The sequence below is a fragment of the Triticum dicoccoides genome, chromosome 4B, assembly GCF_002162155.2.
Source record: "Triticum dicoccoides isolate Atlit2015 ecotype Zavitan chromosome 4B, WEW_v2.0, whole genome shotgun sequence".
NCBI lineage: Eukaryota > Viridiplantae > Streptophyta > Magnoliopsida > Poales > Poaceae > Triticum > Triticum dicoccoides.
This window is the reverse complement of record NC_041387.1, coordinates 493,356,782-493,363,289: the sequence shown is the minus strand read 5'-3', so window position 1 is coordinate 493,363,289 and position 6,508 is coordinate 493,356,782.

Below are 6,508 nucleotides of genomic sequence, written 5' to 3'. Positions count from 1 at the left end.
CATGCCTAGATATTCTCATAACTATGCACTTTTCTATCAATTGCTCGGCAGTAATTTGTTCACCCACCGTAATACTTATGCTATCTTGAGAGAAGCCACTAGTGAAACCAATGCCCCTCGGGTCTATTTTCCATCATATAAGTTTCCGATCTACTTTATTTTGCATTCTTTACTTTCCAATCTATATCATAAAAATACCAAAAATATTTATTATCTCTATAAGATCTCATTTTCACAAGTGGTCGGTAAGGGATTGACAACCTCTTTATCGCGTTGGTTGCGAGGTTCTTGTTTGTTTGTGTAGGTACGAGGGACTTGGAGTGTAGCCTCCTACTGGATTGATACCTTGGTTCTCAAAACTGAGGGAAATACTTACGCTACTTTGCTGCATCACCCTTTCCTCTTCAAGGGAAAAACCAACGCATGCTCAAGAGGTAGCAAGAAGGAGTTCTGGCGCCGTTGCCGGGGAGTTCTTCGCTCAAGTCAAGACATACCAAGTACCCATCACAAACTCTTCTTCCTCGCATTACATAATTTTCCATTTGCCTCTCGTTTTCCTCTCCCCCGCTTCACCCTTGCCGTTTTATTCGCCCTCTTTTTCCCGTTCGCCTCTTTTCGCTTGCCTCTTGTGTGCTTGTGTCTTGGATTGCTTGTCACGATGGCTCAAGATAATACTAAATTGTGTGACTTTTCCAATACCAACAATAATGACTTCCTTAGCACTCCGATTGCTCCTCTTACCAATGGTGAATCTTGTGAAATTAATGCTGCTTTGTTGAATCTTGTCATGAAAGATCAATTCTCTGGCCTTCCTAGTGAAGATGCCGCTACTCATCTAAACAACTTTGTTGATTTGTGTGATATGCAAAAGAAGAAATACATGCATAATGATATTGTTAAATTGAAGTTATTTCCGTTTTCACTTAGAGATCATTCTAAAACTTGGGTTTCATCTTTGCCTAAAAATAGTATTGGTTCATGGAATAAGTGCAAAGATGCTTTTTTCTCTAAGTATTTTCCTCCCGCTAAGATCATCTCTCTTAGAAATGATATTATGAATTTTAAGCAACTTGATCATGAGCATGTTGCACAATCTTGGGAGAGGATGAAATTAATGATTCACAATTGCCCTACACATGGATTAAATTTATGGATGATCATACAAATTTTTTATGCCGGATTGAATTTTGCTTCTAGAAATCTTTTAGATTCGGCCGCGGGAGGCACTTTAATGGAAATCACTTTAGGAGAAGCTACTAAACTCCTAGATAATATTACGGTTAATTATTCTCAATGGCACACCGAAAGTTCACTAGTAAAAAAGTTCATGGGATAGAAGAGATTAATGTTTTGAGTGGAAAGATGGATGAACTAATGAAATTGTTTGCTAATAAGAGTGCTCCTATTGATCCTATGATATGCCTTTGTCTACTTTGATTGAGAATAATAATGAATCTATGGATGTGAATTTTGTTGGTAGGAATAATTTTGGTAACGACGCGTATAGAGGAACTTTAATCCTAGGCCGTTCCCTAGTAATTCCTCTAATAATTATGGAAATTCCTACAACAACTCTTATGGAAATTTTAATAAGATGCCCTCTGATTTTGAGATTAGTGTTAAAGAGTTTATGATCTCTCAAAAGAATTTCAATGCTTTGCTTGAAGAAAAATTGCCTAAGATAGATGAATTGGCTAGGAACGTGGATAGAATTTCTCCTAATGTTGATTCTTTGAAACATAGATCTATTCCACCTAAGCATGATAACAATGAGTCTCTCAAAGCCATGAGAATTTCCATTGATGAGTGCAAGGAAAGAACCGCTAGAATGCGTACTAAGAAAGATTGCTTTGTAAGAGCGTGTTCTTCTAGTTTTCAGGATAATAATGATGAAGATCTAAAAGTGATTGATGTGTGTCCTATTAAATCTTTGTTTTGCCATATGAATCTTGATAATAATGGGACTGGATATGAGTCAACTTTAGTTAAAAGGTGTCCCAATGATTCGGAGTTTTTAGATCTTGATGCAAAAAATGGTAAAAGTGGGACTGGAGAGGTCAAAACTTGACATAGCAATGAACCCTCTATTTTGGATCTCAAGGAATTTAATTATGATAATTGTTCTTTAATAGATTGTATTTCCTTGTTGCAATCCGTGTTAAATTCTCCTCATGCTTATAGTCAAAATAATGCTTTTACTAAACATATCATTGATGCCTTGATGCAATCTTATGAAGAAAAACTTGAATTGGAAGTTTCTGTCCCTAGAAAACTTTATGATGAGTGGGAACCTACTATTAAAATTAAAATTAAAGATCATTAATGCTATGCTTTTTGTGATTTGGGTGCTAGTGTTTCCACGATTCCAAAAACTTTGTGTGATGTGCTAGGTTTCCGTGAATTTGATGATTGCTCTTTAAACTTGCACCTTGCGGATTCCACTATTAAGAAACCTATTGGAAGGATTAATGATGTTCTTATTCTTTCAAATAGGAATTATGTGCCCATAGATTTTATTGTTCTTGACATAGATTGCAATCTTTCATGTCCTATTATTCTTGGTAGACCTTTCCTTAGAATGATTGGTGCAATTGTTGATATGAAGGAAGGAAATATTATATTACAATTTCAGGCATGGAACACTTTCCTAGGAATAAAATCAAATTAACTTATGAATCTATTATGGGAGCCACTTATGAATTGAATAACAAAGATGGCAATACTTAGATCTATGCTCGCTTTTATGCCTAGCTAGGGGCGTTAAACGATAGAGCTTGTTAGGAGGCAACCCAATTTTATTTTTGTTCCTTGATTTTTGCTCCGATTTAGTAATAAATAATTCATATAGCCAAGTAGAACCTATAGGATCATCTTGGGTGATAGTTAATTTAATCCTGCTGAAAAACAGAAACTTTTGTGTGCACGAGAATAATTTTAATAAATAACACAAACATGCTTTTTAGTTGATTCTTTTTGAAGTAGATTAATAGAAAAATTTCCTAGGACTTCCTATTTTTGTAGGAGTTTTAGAGTTACAGAAGTATTCTAAAGTTACAGATTGCTACAGATTGTTCTGTTTTTGATAGATTCTGTTTTTCGTGTGTTGTTTGCTTATATTGATGAATCTATGGCTAGTATCGGGTGGGATGAACCATAGAGAAGTTGGAATATAGTAGGTTTAGCACCAATATAAATAAAGAATGAGTTCATTACATTACCTTAAAGTAGTGGTGTGCTTTATTGCACTAACGGAGCTCATGAGATTTCCTGTTGAGTTTTTTGTTGTGAAGTTTTCAAGTTTTGGGTAAAGATTTGATGGACTAGGGAATAAGGAGTGGCAAGAGCCTAATCCTGGGGATACCCAAGGCACCCCAAGATAAATTCAAGGACAACCAAAAGCCTAAGCTTGGGGATGCTCCGGAAGGCATCCCCTCTTCTGTCTTCGTCTATCGGTAACTTTACTTGGGGCTATATTTTTATTCACCACATGATATGTGTTTTGCTTGGAGCGTCTTGTATGATATGAGTCTTTGCTTTTCAGTTTACCACAATCATCCTTGCTATACACACCTTTTGGGAGAGACACACATGAATTGGAATTTATTAGAATACTATATGTGCTTCACTTAGATCTTTTGAGCTAGATAATTTTGCTCTAGTGCTTCACTTATATATTTTTAGAGCACGGAGGGGGTTTTATTTTGTAGAAATTATTGATCTCTCGTGCTTCACTTATATTATTTTGAGAGTCTTTTAGAACATCATGGTATTTGCTTTGGTTATAAAATTTGTCCTAATATGATGATCATCCAAGTTGGGTATAATAAAAACTATCATATAGAGTGCATTCAATACTATGATAAATTTGATACTTGATAATTGGTTTGAGATATAGAGGTGGTAATGTTAGACTCATGCTAGTTGGGTAATTATGAAATTGAGAAATACTTGTGTTAAAGTTGGCAAGTCCCATAGCATGCACGTATGGTAAAAGTTGTGTGACAAATTTGTAGCATGGGGTGCTCTTTTGATTGCCTTCCTTATGTGTGGAGGTCGGGATCGCGTGATGGTTAACTCCTACCAACCCTTCCCCTAGGAGCATGTGTAGTAGTACTTTGCTTCGAGGGCTAATAAATTTTTGAAATAAGTATATGAGTTCTTTATGACTAATGTGAGTCCATGGATTATACGCACTCTTACCCTTCCACCATTACTAGCCTCTACGGTACCGTGCATTGCCCTTTCTCACCTTGAGAGTTGGTGCAAACTTCACCGGTGCATCCAAACCCCGTGATACGATACGCTCTATCACACATAAACCTCCTTATATCTTCATCAAAACAGCCACCATACCTACCTATTATGGCATTTCCATAGCCATTCCGAGATATATTGCCATGCAACTTTCCACTATTCCATTTATTATGACACGCTCCATCATTGTCATATTGCTTTTGCATGATCATGTACTTGCCATCGTATTTATGGCAAGACCACCTTTATAATTCTTTCATACATGTCACTCTTGATTCATTGCATATCCTGGTACACCGCGGGAGGCATTCACATAGAGTCATATTTTGTTCTAAGTATTGAGTTGTAATTGTTTAGTTGTAAATCAATAAAAGTGTGATGATCTTCACTATTAGAGCATTGTCTCAAGTGAGGAAAGGATGATGGAGACTATGATTCCCCCACAAGTCGGGATGAGACTTCGGACTTTATGAAAAATAAAAGAGGCCAAAGAAGCGCAAATAAAAAAAAGAGGCCAAAGAAGCCCACCAAAATAAAAAATGAGAGAAAAAGAGAGAAGGGACAATGTTACTATCCTTTTTCCACACTCGTGCTTCAAAGTAGCACCATGATCTTCATGATTGAGAGTCTCTTATGTAGTCACTTTCATATACTAGTGGGAATTTTTCATTATAGAACTTGGCTTGTATATTCCAATGATGGGCTTCCTCAAAATGCCCTAGGTCTTTGTGAGCAAGCAAGTTGGATGCACACCCACTTAGTTTCTTTTGTTGAGCTTTCATTCGTTTATATCTCTAGTGCATCCATTGCATGGACATCCCTACTCATGTTGACATCAATTGATGGGCATCTCCATAGCCCGTGGATTAGCCTCATCAATGTGAGACTTTCTCCTTTTTTTGTCTTCTCCACACAACCTCCATCATCATATTCTATTCCACCCGTAGTGCTATATCCATGGCTTACGCTCATGTATCGCGTGAGAGTTCAAAAAGTTGAAGCGCGTTAAAAAGTATGAACCAATTGCTTGGCGGAAACCAGGGTTGTGCATGATGGGAGTATTTTGTCTGACGAAAATGAAGCATAGCCTAACTATATGATTTTGTAGGGATAAGCTTTCTTTGGCTATGCTATTTTGATAAGACATGATTACTTGTTAGTATGCTTGAAGTATTACTATTTTTATGTCAATATGAACTTTGATTTGAATCATTTGGATCTGAACATTCACCCATAATAAAGAAAATTACATTGAGAAATATGCTAGGTAGCATTCTACATCAAAAATTCTGTTTTTATCATTAACCTACTCGAGGACGAGCATGAATTAAGCTTGGCGATGTTTGATACGTCTCCAACGTATCTATAATTTTTTATTGTTCCATGCTATTATATTACATGTTTTGGATGTTTATGGGCTTTACTATACACTTTTATATCATTTTGGGGACTAACCTATTAACGGGAGGCCCAGCCCAAATTGCTTTTTTTGCCTATTTCAGTGTTTCGTAGAAAAGGAATATCAAACAAAGTCCAAACGGAATGAAACCTTTGGGAGAGTTATTTTTGGAACAAACGCAATCCAGGAGACTTGGAGTGGACGTCAAGAAGCAACCGAGGCAGCCACGAGGGTCCAGGGCGCGCCCCCCACATTCATGGGCCCCTCGTGGCTCCCCTGACCGACTTCCTTCGCCTATATATATCTACGTACCCCGAAAACATCCAGGAGCACCACGAAACCCTAGTTCCACCACCGCAACCTTTTGTACCCATGAGCTCCCATCTTGGAGCCTTTTCCGGCGCTCTGCCAGAGGGGGGGGGGGGGAATGGATCTCGGAGGGCTTCTACATCATCACCAAGGCCTCTCTGATGAGTTGTGATTAGTTTACCAATATAATGTTCTCCTCAATCTTCTTGGAGATCTATTCGATGTAACTCTTTTTGCGGTGTGTTTGTCGAGATCCGATGAATTGTGGGTTTATGATCAAGTTTATGTATGAGAAATATTTGATTCTCCTCTGAATTCTTTTATGTATGATTGGTTATCTTTGCAAGTCTCTTCGGAATTATCAGTTTGGTTTGCCCTACTAGATTGATTTTTCTTGCAATGGGACAAGTGCTTAGCTTTGGGTTCAATCTTGCGGTGTCCTTTACAAGTGATAGCAGGGGCAGCAAGGCACATATTGTATTATTTCCATAGAGGATAAAAAGATGGGGTTTATATCATATTGCTTGAGTTTATCCCTCTACATCA